At 38.9% G+C, this 15,946-nt stretch overlaps 1 protein-coding gene and 1 long non-coding RNA gene across 4 annotated transcripts in view; one reads left to right on the forward strand and one right to left on the reverse strand.

Annotated features, from left to right (window-relative positions):
* Window positions 1-15,946, reverse strand: part of PARD3B (par-3 family cell polarity regulator beta) — a 397,551-nt gene that overhangs the window by 115,365 nt on the left and 266,240 nt on the right. The gene's annotated exons all lie outside the window — the stretch shown is intronic.
* LOC311438452 lies at window positions 13,101-14,956 on the forward strand. Its single transcript, XR_014694115.1, has 3 exons — window positions 13,101-13,367; window positions 13,465-13,615; window positions 14,070-14,956. It is a non-coding gene; the product is annotated as an uncharacterized lncRNA (long non-coding RNA).

A 15,946-nucleotide genomic window follows, 5' to 3' on the forward strand; every position in this document is an offset into this window, starting at 1 on the left:
AGTAACAATCAAACTAAAACTGCAAATGCATTTACCCTGAGGGTCATGCCTGGATTACATGAAACCTGCTTCCAGAAATCCAGGAAGCTAAAAAATCAAAATATACCTGCAATTAATGTTTAGTGGGCAAAGATAATTCATAACATTTTGCAGTGGCTAAGAAAGCTTTGCTACTTTTTTTTTTTTTTTTTTTTAATACATATGCTTTAAATGATCTTTTTTAGTATACAGTGCAGTTTGTTTTGGGAAATTCTCTGAAGAAGGTAAGATACACAGTCCCATTGCAAGCTAGAAGGAAAAATTCTGATGCACTGTTTTCAGAGATGATATGTTGTAGTGAAAAATCCTGTCTGATGTCAATCTAACATCAAGAAAGAAAGGCCTCCACTGTGCCTCTCAGCAGCTTGCCCGACTTACCGTGAAGGAGTCTGGCCCTAAGGGTCTACAGCTCCAGGCAGCCCAGCAGTCGGACCCTCCTAGGTCCCAAAGCCCTGAAAGACAGCTGTCCAGAGCCCCCAAGCAGTCAGCTAGGAAGTCGTGAAAGGGAGCCAGGAGGAAACCCAACAACTCTTCTTTTTTGCTTTGCTCCGCTGCTGGCAGCACCGCTGCTACTCTGGCAGCTGCAGCCTGCTGGGAGAAGCCAGGGCTTCCAGGGTCCTTAACTCTGCAACAGCCGACCACTTTGAGTGCTCCTGGCTCTCTGGCAAACAATCTCAATGTCAAGGTTGGGTGCTCAGGGAAACTAACTTCATCCCTCCCTCAATTATTTTTAACTGAGTTCCAATTTTTGTGTTCTGTCTGGAGATGAAACGAGGGGCTCCTGAACATAATTTAGAAACAATAAACTGGGTAACATATGAGTTTTAAGGTTTTCTGCTTCAATTTCTTTGGTAGCTCTTTCATGCCACTGACAGATTTGTGCAGGAAAAGCAGTAACCTGAGTTTTGCTGGAATTGTATTGCACATATGCGTGGAATAGAGCCAGGCTGACACAAAGGACTCTGCAGCATTTCCTATCAAGATATTCACGTCAGAGATCATCACAAAACTCCACAAATTCAGGTCAAGGAGGTTATTTTTCTGAAAGGGGAAAAAAATATTAGAATTCAAAATAGAAAAGCTTCTTACAAATTTAAGCACAAGGTTGTGACCAGTGGCTAGTGAAAACCTACCAAATGTCAATGAATAGAATAATTATTACTGGTTTCCAAGGTGAAAGATAGCACCTTTGACTGAAGAGTAACAACTAACTTGGGTTAGCAGAAAGCTTGATTGAAACCATTATGTTTCACTCACTCTCTGTGGTTGATCATGCCTACGGAGACTTCCTTCATTATATAAAGCATGTAGGAGATAAATGGAACAAAAATCTCTAGGATAGTTAGGTCAGATGACATACACCACAGTGACACATTTTCCTCTATGAAGCCAGAAATTTCCAGTCCTCAGACACGATAGATGTGCTAAGTTTACTTTTCAGGGAGAAAAAAGGGTGCTGTTATAGTTCTGGCTAACCTTTGTAGAAATCCTTAATTCACAGAACAAGTGTGGAATCCTGTCTGGGAAACGCTGATCTCCTGCTTCATGCCTTGAAGCTACTCCACGCTTTAAGTACCCTGACAAGATTTTGAATCAGACAATAAGGATGAAAGGGAGGAATAGAGTCTGTTGGGGCACAGAGAGAGAAAGGCGGGGCAGGGGGGGAGGAATGAGAAGAGCAGATGGTAGCATTTGTTACGTTTTGCTTTTACAGTCCAAATAAGTCTAAAACCCAAAGTAACTATGCTGCTCCAATGTAATTAAGTGCTTCACTAATGTGAAAAACCTTTCTTTATGAGACACAGCAGAGTACAGAAGAAGGTTGCCTCTGAATGGCCACTCCAAAAAAACACCCTAATCAAAGACATTTGCCAGCCTTATCAAATACAGATGTAAAAAGTTAGGCACTGGAGAGCATCTCTGTTAGCAACAAAAATTGGCAGCAAGTCTAGGATAGATTCAAGTACCTTAAAACAGAATTCAACTCTTCATCATACAAAACCCTAAATAGATTTGGAGGTTCTTCAAATTCCAAACACACAGAATAATGCTCAACACATGTCTGTCTTCAGCATACTTTTAACTCAAATACAAGTATTCGATAAACCAATCCAGACTGCTACTCTTCAGTACATGAGAAACAAGTATGAAGTACTGACCTTCGTGGTGGAGGGGGAAATGCAGAAGTTGAAGAAGCTCCAGCTGCATTTCACCCGCAAAATGTCCAGCTTCCACAGCTGATGGTTAAGATCTTGAGAACATTTGTTTTGTAAAATCACAAGCATATTTCAAGAAGTTAGAAGGTGACATATCTACCTCCATACTAAAAATAAACACAACACCACTCTTCTCGTTGGAAGAGAAAACAAACTCCATTTTCTAAAATGCATCATGAACAAGACTTCAATCTACGTTATCTGTGAAGAATTAAGTACAGCTATCCAGAGCACAAAATATAACTTAGAAGTAATGGGTTCTGTGATAAATTAAGATGTTCCTTTCATAGATTATAGTGCATTCCTGTCAGATTAAGGCATTCTGAGCCACGAAGCCAACCTAGAGATTGATTGGACCATTTTTTTCAATAATTGAAGGAATTATAAACCAACATTTATATTCTGAACTGTTTTCTTAAACCTTTTTGGGGATATTTTTCTGAAAGTTAAAATGAAATAAAAGCAGATTTATGCTTAAGCACTGCTTTACTGAGAAAGTTAAACTTTGGAGTAACTCTATAAAGCAAGAAAGACAGTATGTGCAACTGACTTGGGTATTGTCCAAGAATGAGATGGAAAAAAGTAAAAATTATAACACATAAATGGTGGAAAGTGGAATGGATTTTTAAAGTAGTTTTAGGCTTTGAGCTTTATTCTAAGATATTTCTAGAAAGATAGATAATTTAAAAAGAGAAAAAAAACAGAGATGTCATGAGCACAATTAACTTGTTTCATGCACTCTAAAATCCCATCAACTACTTATTAAAAGGGGATCAAGATCCCCCCCCCCCCCATGTAAAACAACCTGTGGCTAGACATACAACCAGGAACCTATGTGTTTTAGTTTTGTTGTAGGTCTCTCTTCCCACAGCTCTAGGTCTCTTAATCTGCTAACCACTTAATTCCTGTTGTGAGTATGAGGTTATTGTCTGCACTGGGCTGCTTTTGTAAAGCAATGGCAGAGGTAAACAAGATGACAGGATCATCCTCCCACTCTGTTTAAGGAAGGTCTGCAGAAAGTAAAAACCCTGGACAGCTACACTCAATCAGCCACCAGTGACAGAAATTTTTCCTGACCTATTCTGAACTACACACCTCCATTGCCCTTACTACCCTAGGTATTTGGAAAGGGGTGGGCGGTCCCCATTTGCCCAGGCCCTTCTGTGGGATAGATGTGCATCCCAGATGAGAGCCTAGACATGTTACCAACCCAACTGCCCTCACAGTCAACAAGGTGGCAATGGCAGAGTCCATCCTCTAAGGGCAATGTAATGTCCCTGTCACTTGGGAGGATTTCTGTGCTCAGATACCAGCCCAAAACTGTTCACCTGGTAGCAGAACAGCCTGAATACTGCAGAACTCCGTTGATTCCTTCTACCTCTAGCACTGTTTCATTTACGTATATCCATCTTATGTACTCATTCAGATGTCGCAGTAAGTAACCAATGCTTAACAGATGTTATGCTGATATCTTGTATCGCAATTATTACAACACTCCTGCCAAGACAAATTAGCTAAATCTTTGATGTGACTGAAAAACAAAACACTGTATAAAACTTACAGTTTCTGTATAAAACTTACAGAAATATGTTGGCTCTTCAATCCACTTCTTAATATCCACTAAAATTCAACTGCCTGACCTATGCTGCCCAAGATCCCTAAACGAATACTTGGGAGAGGCAAATAAACAACATAAAACAGTAAAGCTAAAGAGATTACCAATTTCTCTCCTATTTCCTGCTGATCATTGCCAGACTATGTTTCTGCCCCAAAGTGCAGGCTTCATTATTAAAGATGGACAGAATACAAGTATATTCAGCAGAGGCCGGCTGTTCAGGAAATAGCTATAATTTGGTAAATAGCATAATAAACACTTGAGCATCCTTGATGCAATGGGTAATGAGCCAGTGCAGTCATAAGTACGTACATAACAATGTTAAGATTATACTGTATTTCACATTATATATCTCCACACACACTCACATAGAGATGTCTGTATAATATTTCAACTATTGTATGTTTCCCTCCTGACATAAATTTATTACTTTTTCTCTGTACTTAGCTTGTCACTTGTAAAAGAAAACAGCATCTTACTTTCTTTCTTTGCTATTTCTCTTCCGTTTTGCTCCTAGTATACCTACACAAACCATCAGAAGCTTTTGTTCATCATGGCAACTGAATGCATTATACTATGAAGCACCAGAGATCCTGGAACTAAATGCAATCTCACAGCAAGTCATCAGCATGTCTATAGCCCATGCAGTGGCAGCCGATTTAAATCCCCAGTCTCCATGCCACCATCGAGAATAATGACAAACCATAATATATCCCATTCATCTAACAGCTGAGAGGGTAATGAATTACAGAGATAATTCAGCCACTCACTATTAAAAGCTTACAACATTAAAAATGAAGTTTTTTTTTTGGTTTGTTTTTTTTTAAGGAAATGATCATGTTTTCATACAATAGGAGTCAAACAGTATTATTGATTCCCAACTACATTGTAAGGGCCAGCTTGTAACCAAGCCCTCAAATTGAATTAGTTTTTAAGTTAGCTTGAAACTCAATCCCAGTTCACATTGTTTTATTCCAAAGGCTGGAAATATCAGCACTATTTAATAGCGTCTCTAGACTTCCTTGCTGTCATTTTTCTCTAACAGCATTACCACATTTTAATACAACTGCAAATGTCCATAGTTGCTTTTGCCCAATACCGTTCTTGCATTCTTAAGTCAGGATTGAAAATGAAAAACAAACTAACATGAAAACAACCCTAAAACCAACAAACAACAGAAACCAAACAAGAACATCCTGCCCCAAAACAATATACACTGCATGATGCAAACTATGAAACAAAGCCTATATTTTATATGCTGGGCTCCTAAGTCTGCATAGCCTAGAGTTTCAAGTGAAATACCAGTGGCCACATTTCAGAGCAAACCTGTTAAATTTTAGTACTAAAAAAAAATCTCTGTAGCAAACAAGCATCCAATCAGTCCTTCCATCCAGGGGATCTGGTTACCCATAGACTGTTCAGGTTAATCCAGTAACAGATGAAATATGTACAGAACTGAAAATGCTCCTTATGTACTATGGGTAAATGCATGTTTCCACAGGAGACTACTCAATCATTAGATGCAAGACACAGCATCATCTAATATAAAGAGAGTTTTTAATACAGACCATCTGCAACCTATCAGCTCCATCTAAATGTCTACCCAGGGTCAATTAAAAAATACCTCAAAAAGTTTGATTCATAACCTTTTCACTTTCCCAAATACCTTTCTGCTGTTTGCAGAGTAGAAATCAGGAGGTGGGGAGAGGTGGGAGGAGAGGAGAAGGTCTACAAGAAAAATTAGGTTGTCAGAAAACGTCAATAGTCACAGCAAATCTTCTGTAAATGATTTTTGAAAGTCTGTTTCACTTTATATATAGCTGAACAATAATAAGCATAATGCCAACTTTCATTTCGAAAACAAGCTGAGAAGGGCATCTGTATCTGGACAACAATCGTAACCAGTTAAGACCAAAGAAAGTCCAGCGTCAGGATTTCTAAGAGGCAGACCATGGAGAAAGCATATTTTTGGCTGGCACAGGAAATATGGGAAACTGATACTATGAGGCTCAATGGAGGGGAATAAAAAATGATTACATATTTTATGTTTAGCCCTCTCTACAATTACCTTGAATGTCATGCCCAACTATTTCTTCAATTCATTCATTCACCTGCATTATATGGTGGACTCCTTTGTAGTGCCTGGAAAAAGCTACACTTTAAGAGGCCTTTCCTTCTCCTGCCTCATTACACCAGGAGTGAGCTCTCACTTCCTAAAGGTGCGCGCTCTCCACAAGCACAGCCCAAGGCAGCAGCACTGCAGGCACCAGGCACTGGTAAGGGTGGGCGGCCAGCTTCCCTTGCTGCCCCTTGCCCAAGGCACTGAGCCCAGGACAGGGGCAAGGGGGTCCCAGAACGGAGAGCACGACTGGGAGAGCTCTTAAATTAGTGTTCTTCTCCTCTTTAACATTAGGAGACACAGTGTCAGCTGTACTTTTAACTAAGTAAGAGACACAAAGGCAGGCAAAGATACGCCTTCATTTTCACATTTAGCATTCCCGCTCCATTCCTGGAGGGTTGCCATTATTTTTTATTACTCATTTTCATCCTATAACCTTTCAGCTGAATCTGCTGAGTGGCCTTCTTATGAGTCTATTAGCTCATGATATTTGGTTTTCCTTTGAGCAGGCTTCTTTCTTTCCTCTGAGCACTTCAATGCCACACTAAATCCTACCAGATCCTTACGGGCTGCAGCAGGCACTTGACTGGCCATGTCCATCTCTTCCTCACAGCTAGGAGTCAGTGCTTTATCAGAAGCTTATTACAAACATTTTTGGATCATGGAGTTGTTTCCACTTAAAGTTCTTCTTAGGTCTGCTCCATCTTCTAGTAACGTCACAGGCTAGAGTTTCAGAATTAATAGCAGTAATGACTTTACAAAAGAGGTTACATTTTTCAGTCATATCATGCATACCTTTTTATGATGTTACACCTTGGGTTCATGGTACTCTTCCTAATGTACTATAAAAGACCATTTCTCTTTCCTAAGCTACTGGATTTTACTAAGCAAGCAGACTGTAGAGGTTATCAGATTTTCATTTGGTATGCCGTTTTTCTTTGTTTTACAGTAACATCACAAATTGATATTTTAATTTCAAAATTGCCAAGTTCTTTGTATTTCCACAATAAACTGTTCAAGATTTTGACTAAAGTGACTCTTCAGAGTAATATCCATCTACTGAAAGGTTCTAAAAGTGAAAGATGTGTAAAAATAGGTATTTTCAATTAACATAAACTTATTCTTTTTCAGATTTAGTCTGTGAGAAATATTTGAGTTTTATAATATCAGGCAAAACGTCCTATGAATTTTAAAATTCTCAGGAACAGAAAACCTGTTTCCTTCCTTTCCCAACACCGACTGCTACATGACAGAAATAGTACTTCACAGATTTGCTTCCTCTGGGAATTTATCAACCATATATAACTAGGGAAATAAACCAGGTTTCACCTACTTTTTAATCCTTTTGCCCCTAAACAATCAGCAAAACTAATGGACAAAAAGCTAAATTTTATTATTTTTCATGAATTGCTAGGCTAAAATCTATCTATTATTCCCATGAAACACAAGTCAAAAGTATGGGATGGTAAAGATGCAGCTAAAGGAAGAATTTGGTCTCAGAAATCTTAGTATACCAGTGAGAACAAATCAGTAACAGGAATATCTTTATGTTTAGATAGCAGTTTTCAGGATTAGCAGTTGAAGGGTATTTCTGAATATTACATATAACCTGATACTGAGTTATTGAAAGAAACACAGAAACTCAATAAGCTATTTTTAGGTTCACTATTCAGGGAAGAATTGGACCTTATGAGCACTCAGTTTCAAGCTAGGTTCTCCCCAGGAAGTCAGAAAAACACATTTATCACTCTGAACTCTACATAGAGCTGGGACTAGGGTTAATTCTCCTACACCTTTACAACCCAAAGGAAAAAAGCATTAGTCACAACTTGAGAGTGGCGCACTTCAATCTCATAGATGTATGTGGGTTGCATCCAGTACAAGACTTCCATCAATTTCCACAGGCTCTGACTTGGACCTGGAAAATTTTGCCACAAAGCCATTATGTTTTTTTTGTTTGTTTGTTTGTTTGTTTTTTAAATTATTATTTTATTTTTTTTTTTCTGATTTAAACACAATCCATATCTCCTTGAAACGTCTGGGTTTTTTTTTTTGTTTGTTTGTTTGTTTGTTTTTCCCCCTTTAGGAAGACAGGATGCTCTCTACTGTTTTGAAATAACTGTTGGTTATTTAGGTTCCCAAAACTCTTCCTTCTGCTCTGCCACAGTTTGTATTTCTATTTCATTTTCTGCAATCAGGTCTCATCACTTGTGCAGCTGATCCCCATTCCTTCCACTGCTGCCATAAAACAATAAACATTTTTAATCTCAGCCTCATCACTGGTCAGACAAATTTAGTCAGAGCTTCTGGAACTTTTCTGTTGTCATTGAAATGCACAAATGGTAGCAGCATTTTGAAAGACACAGGTTATAAAACCTGCTTGTTACAGTACTCTCTTGGGTTTCTTTGTTCTGTTTCAGAACTTCTACAGCATATTGACTTTAATAAAGTTTTGTTTTTTTGCATGAGACCAACATGATTATTATGAATCCAAGTTCCAGAATGGACAAATACCGAGAAGAAACTGCTCTGTTAAAGGTCTGTAACGATCTTTCTGTGAACAGTCAAATGGATAGCCATCTGTGTTGATTCAATGAAACTTGTCTGTGCCATTCAATACAATTGATCACAAGATGCTTTTACAGAGCATTTGGTTATCCTTGAAATTTGGTGTGCAGAGGCCTTGTAATATACCCACAGCTTGGGCTGTTCTTTGCTGAATACACTTGTTTATAGCCAGTAGTAAAATTGTTATTTATCCTGCTCCCTGTACACATTCAGAGGAATTCTGTTCAAGCCTCACTGTCTCATTCTTGATAGCAACAGCCACTCGGTGATTTTAATTAAATCTCATGGCTTTAATTATCTTCATGCAGACACTGTATCAATTTGTTTTCCAGTTTTGTACTTTTCTCCTCCTCCCTGATGTATTATTTTGGTCTCTCTCCTCTTTGGTCAGCCTTTGAAATTGGGTGCCTGAGAAGGCTACCAACCAAACTAGACATTGTTTTTGTTGGGGGCAGAGGGGTTGTGTCTTTGGTATTGCTTTTTAAAGCTCATTTAAATTCAATATTTACAAACAGAGTGAAAATCTCATACTTCAGTGCTTCATTTACAATCTTCTCCTTTTAGCTTGTAAAGTGGCATGACATTTTATGCAACCAATTTAATTTTTTTTAATTTTTCTTTTTCCTCCTCTGATCACTGCTGTATATGAAATCTCTGATTTACAGATTTCCTTATTAACCTTTATATTTGTAGGCTTATTTTAAGACTGCATCTGCCTTGCATGGTGATTTCCTTACATCATTAAACTGAAACCTAGATGTTCAACATCAAGTTTCCATAAAGCCAAATGGAAAAATTATGATGTAGCAGGTCTAAACACTGCCAGACAAAAGATATTAGCCCCTCTGGACACAGATCTCCCTCTACAGAAGACAGCAGTCACAGTTTCAATCTGGCTGGCATTTTCTAAAGTTAAGATGCAAGAAACCTGCGCAAGTTAATGACAGTACGAACTCACCAAGCTGTCACCTACCTGGAACTGCTGCATGAGCATTAGAATAAAATCTCAATAGGAAGTTCTAAGACATTACAATACTACTGTGATTAATATGGTATCAAAGTCAACAGAAACCAACAAGAAAGCAGCCTCATGAGACTGACTTAACGTTTGACCAGTAAATTGGATCCATTATACGTAATTTGTCTCCCAAGATACCCAGTGAATGGCCAATGTAAACAAAATAAACAAAGACTGAGAAAAACAATAAACTGACAGGCAAGATCAACAAATGGCCATGGTATCTGATGAAGCCATGAATACAATGCTCTGTTAAACATGCTTTTCTCCAGATGTGGGATGTTTCAGCATGTTTGGGTCCCTCCGTGTCCTTGAAAAGATGCATAAGATGCACAGTGATGTGATGAGACCATTCTGTAAAGAAGCTCCTTTTAACTTATGTAAGCTGTAAGGACCTCCTTGCTCCTGTCCCCAGAGTATTTATAGTACTTGCACATGTAAATCTACCATCTCCTTTTCTAACCTTTTGCTGTTCTCATTATAGAGACAGAAATAGCTTGACAAAGACAGAAACCCAGTGTTTACTCGATATTCTGGAAATTAATTATATAATACTTTAAAAGATTTATGTGCTAATCCACCAGTTCCATAAAAATACAAGAATACAAATAACAGTTTAAAATAGCAAAGGTAAATATGTGGAGCAAAGATGACAGAAAAGTATATACTGCAACTGTAGTTTATTGCTTTGCTATCTGCTGGACTGAGGCTTCAGTAAGTTATTAAACCACTGAGGTAAATAACTAGTTATTCAAAATCTCAGTTCTCAGATTATTTTCTACTCCAGGGTTGTTGGGAACATTTTTTTTTTTATTTCATTTTCCCCAGTGAAAGGTCATTTTTTCTGTGCTACACTTCCAGCTGCACACAAGCGCACGGACAGTACTTTATGGTACAGTGTAAGTTTCGTACAGCAGGTCGAGGCTGGTGGTGATCTTTCTCCCCACCATGACAGGATCATCATCTTTCAATTTCTTTAAACTGTAGCCTAAAACCAAAAAAGATTAAACTCACTCTCTCCAATCTGAATACCCCCACAAGATAGAAGAAGCTGGTATTTAAGCCTGGATAAATGTTTGGGACGAATTAAATGAATATACTTCTACTGGAGTATTTTTGTTAGTATACTTCAGACCGCCTATAACTTGTTGTGCTTCTAATTAGACTGACAGAGCACATTTTGTAGGATTGTGGCTTCCTTCCTACTCTCTAACATGCAGAAGCATACAAGTCTTTGTAAAGCACTGAAATATCTCTACCACACAGATTTTTAATAGTACTTTCCATGTAGGAGGATGCAATAAAACCAAATCTGCTTTATTACAGCACTGGAGACTAACGCCAGTTATCCACTCAGAATTAGCAAGCTTGCATGCCAAATCAGTTTTCACCACTCACTGGGTATAACATACTTCACAGGCAAATTATGCAGTTTACAGAGAACTAGCACCATAAGATTTACAGGTCTCATCATGGTCTTACAAAACATCAACAGCATTTACTACAGATGCAGAAATACAACTTCGACTTTGTAATTACAGAAATTAGCATGCGTCTCCCACGCAGGAACAAAACACTACTGCTACTGGCAGACAGAATTCAAAGCAGAACTATACACAGCAATTTCTCTACATTACTTCCCAAACCACTTCAGTCCTGAGCTCCTGGAGTTCTGCCTGAGCCTGCCTAGAGCACCCTCCATTGTTGCAGATGAATGATGGTTTGGGAAGCAACAAATGCCAACCAAGCTAAAATAGACTAAATAGGAATTCAACAAGAAGAAGATGGAACTGAGGTATTCAGAGATGATAATAACTTGACTTTTTAAAGGAAAGAAATATTTGCTGATTTCTTTAGACTAATTTAATTCAGTAAGTTATGCTGCTGTTTATATTCTAGTCCTAGTAAAAATGATCTGCTGCTGCAAAGTGGAAAGTTTTTCCTCAAGAGCAGTGTATTTTTGGTTTTGCAAAATCTTCACCTTTTGACAAACCTCTTATATTACGAATTACAGTGCAGACTGCATCGACACAAACAGACAAAAATCGATAATTTAAAAATGTGTGTCACTAAGGAGACTAAATGAATGAACACGAGCTTCTTTGACAGTCCTCCCTCACTGCCTCTTGGGGAGGCTGAACAATTCAGTAGCACGAGAATGGAAACAAGCACCTCCAAATGCAGAAGAGGATATGGAAAACATACTTAGAGGGAGGGGAAAAAGAAAGAAAGCTAACTTCTTTGAATTGTTTATTTCCTCAATCTAATTTTAATTAAAAACAGAACATGAGGATGTCTGTTATACTAAGCTACTGTAATACAGATTTCCACATTAGAGGATAAAAAGCTAAACAAAAAGTCGACAGAGGTAGAATGAGCAGTGCCTGACTCATTACTCACTGGGGTTCTTTGGCTAGAAAAAAATAACAGAGAACACTTGTGGCCTTCTACCACCAGAAAATAGCTTTACAATTCTATTTGCACATTACCACCCAACCTGATTGTCTAGGGTTAGTGTGAGGCCAGGTATTCACTGCTTTTGAATGGGGGGAATGAATGGCACAGGCATCCAGTTCCTTACTTGAAATCTAATACAAAGTTAAATGCTGAGGAACTATTGTAAATACTTAGTGATCTGTTTATCTTGCACTACATATACACACAGAGACAGATGATTTTTGCCTTGGGAGTCAACTTGTAAGACGATTATTTTTATTTTCTGGTTCTAAACTAGGGGCTACACAGCAACATATCTCATCGTCTCTCATATATATAGATATATACACACCCACCCACACAGTGCTAGTCTGCATCATGTCAGCATTTGTTTAACATTTTATTTGCTGAGGTTCCTTTTTATTCTTTGGTCACTCATTCTTCCCAACAATTAAAAAAAATAAGAAATAGGACAGAAGTGGAAAATTGCAAGAGAAGAAAGGAAAAGGAAGAATACATCTTGATTTTCACCACCAAGAATTTTGCAAAGACTTCTAAGGAGGAAGAGCAAATTCTCTCAAACATGCCTGGCCCAAGCCAAGACCCAAGAGAAGTCGTTTCAAATGAATGAAGGAAGCAAGCAGTGCGGTGCTCTTTGAATGTAAATACTTTGTGAGGAGTGCACTCAACAGCATCATTAACTTCTATGTCAAGCGTCATGCAGCATCACGACCACTGAGAAATCAGCAGTTGCTCCTCACGACAAGGTACTGAGGAGAAGCAACACACGCAGCAGAGCCCATGCTAACGAGCTCTGCTAGGCTTATTAGTTGAGGCTCCATGTAAGCAGGGTAAGAGCAAGGACAAGAGAGAGCCCAGGGTGGAGTGCAAGGTAGGGAGACGAAGAAAAAGGAACAGGGACAGAAACCTGGGGACAAACAAAGCATCGTCAGGGGATGGAAGCAGTGAGAAGACAGAGTTAACACTGCAGCTGAAATGAGCAGGGACCGCTGGGTAAGGATCAATCCCACACCTTTGCATTTGCTTCCTGAAAGATTCCAATAAAACAGGGTGGGGTTGGACCAGGACAATCAAATATGGTGCAGCACAGGAAGCTGGAAAAAGCTTTTCTTTCCGCCTGCTGGTGGCTGGAGCTAGAAAGCAGGAGCTGGGGTGGAAGGGATCTGAAAGCCTTACTTCCTCACTCGTTTAGGCCTGCCAACATTCACACGCGCTATCGAAGTTCTACAGCAGGGACGAATCGGAGGCAAGTTGAAGGGCTATGTAAACTCCTCTCTGCACAGACATGCTGCAGTACGTTGCAGGAGGAATTGCGCTGCTGAGACAAGCTGGCTGGTAAGTGTTAACAGTTGCTCAAAGCAATATGTTACCACACTGGTCTGTTAACACAGACCAAACTAGGAAGGAGATGAAGTTCATGCTGTGCTGACAGGGGCAGCCGAGAGCAGTCAGAACAACGACCCAGCAACCTGATCCACAACAGAGACCGAAAAAATCTGGAAGCAACCAGTTGATAGGAGTCCAAGCAGAAAAGGAAGAAGCTTTGCTGCTTTTTTTGTGGGGTCAAGTCTTCAGTGTGATGGGTAAGAAGAGAGCAAATTTTACACGGCCTCGTAGAGAGGGTTTAAGGTTCACTGCAAGATGACATCCCATGTAGCGGCTTTTGTGAAGGGGGGAAGGTGCCACCATTTGCCATGATGACAGAGCAAGGAAATAAAGAGGGAGGGTTAGCAGAGAAAAAAAATGAATTTGCCCATCTTAAATTTGGAATGACAAGTCATTTTTTTCTAGCAAGAAGGCATAAAATCAGGATAAAAGATAGAAGGTCAACTTTATTTCTGCGCTGTTGTATTCTGAACCGCACTTCTGAAAGTAAGAGTATCTAGAGATAGGAGGCAGGAGGACGAAACCCCTGCTTAGTATCTCATGTGCTAGCAGTGGCAAGGAGGGCGAAGGGTGAGCTACCCAGTACTCTCAACTGTTCTTCTAACAGCACAACAGCACAAGGCTGAGCTTGCATCGTATTTTTTTCCACAGAGAAAAGAGACCAAAGTTTGCTAAAAATTGATGGGACTATAAGCAATAATGAGGAAAAGTCAAAGGAGAATGGAGAGATGCCCTGTGGAAGTAAGAGACTGGGCAGTACAAGATCGACAAATGAGAAAAATTAGAATCACTGGAAAAAAAAAAAAGGAAAAGGGAAGAGTAAAAAGTCCTCAGAGAAGGAATTGTCCTAGTGACCAGAGGAGAAGTGAGAGGAATCATGCAAAAAGCTTACACTTTTTGGTTTTAATTTTCTTAAAAATAGAACTATTTGCTATACTTTTACAGAAATAGCTAAAATGGTTTTTAAAATTATGTACATTTCACCAAACAATGATTAGGCCAAGCAGGGAAATGTTTTTGGCTTTCCTTATTTTTAAATAAGCATTACAGATAACCTTTGTATAAGGATAACTGAGGCCCAGAGCAGCTAAGTGAGGTAACCAGTGTCACCCAGGAACTCAGTAGCAGAGCACTTGAAACAGCCTCAGGCTGTTTTCCTATCTCCTAAACCATCTCCTGCCCACTTTCTTTCAAAAATCCTGGGTGGAAAAGAAGAGGGAAGAAAGAGGCAGAGTGGTTCAAAGGGGTCAGTTTTTTCTGAGCCTAGCATACTTCATATTTTCTGAAATTGTGACTACCCCAAAAGGAGCTTTGTTCCTTTTATATGTCAGCAAAACAAAAGGTCAGCCTATTGAAATATTGGCCAGGTCTGACTTTCTTCTATTAATAACAAGTAGAGACACATTTTTTAAAGTAATAGTTAAATAAATGGCTACATGTCTGCAATCATTTCAACTTAAAATGTCAACTGGATTTGAGATGCCATGTGCATTTAATCAATGACTCTGAATTATAATATAAATATTACTTTGGTTTGACTGCTTTGTCTGGCATAAATCATAATTCAGTGAGATGAGCACATTTCATTTTCTCTACAGATGGCTGTTAATGGCAATACCTATTAAACTGGCACCTGCCAGCACTTTGTAGTTAAGGAATCTGTCAGGAGCCCCCTTCTGTGTAATTTCTCTGTTAATTGTTGTCTCCCCACCACCATAGATCCCCAAATTACCAAGTTCACATTACAAGAAATACTGCACCACAAAATCAGCAAAACTGCTTTTTTTTTTTTTTTTTTTTTTTGTCTTAAGGCACAATTCCCTTCACACAATATTCCCAAGCAAAATATGTATTTATTAGTTAAAATGCAGCTCAGGTAGCATGACTTTAAACCCTCTAGGATCTTTGACCATGATGCACCTGTACTACATACAGAAATACCCAACGTACCATAACTTAGATGGAAAATCTGGTATTCATGTTTTATCCCCAGACAAGAGATGGATTTTAAAACTGGTAACAGCCATGTATACTGAATGAAGGGAAAACATACTGCCACAGTGTTGTTGATGAGAGCAAATACACTTTGCTTTTTAGGACTTCCCCCCCCCCCCCGCTTCCAAGAGTGGTGTCCTGGGGGAGAGGAGACAGACACTTAGAAGAAACGTGCCACCTCCAGAAAGGACCTACTCGTATTTCCAATAGGAGCTTACTTTTATTTTAGTAGGTGTGGCATGCCCAGAGGTCAATAGCGAATAGGCAAGCATGCATTTAATTAGACACATCACAGAATTTAGTGCACATAGTTAATCCTTACAGACAAAGCATGCTGCTTTTTTTTTTTTCCTTAGTAATGGCTTGAATAATGATATTTTAACTTGAAATGAACATGCAACTATTTCACAAAAAGCATGCTCCTTGTAAACAGTTTGTAATTTCCAGTCCTTTCAAATAGTCAGAGGGAACTTTCTGCTCTGATCTGTTAAGTAAATATAAATCTCGTTATCCAAGTTCAGTAATGAGAGTAA

Source organism: Aythya ferina (assembly GCF_964211825.1).
Source record: "Aythya ferina genome assembly, chromosome: 6".
Lineage (NCBI taxonomy): Eukaryota > Metazoa > Chordata > Aves > Anseriformes > Anatidae > Aythya > Aythya ferina.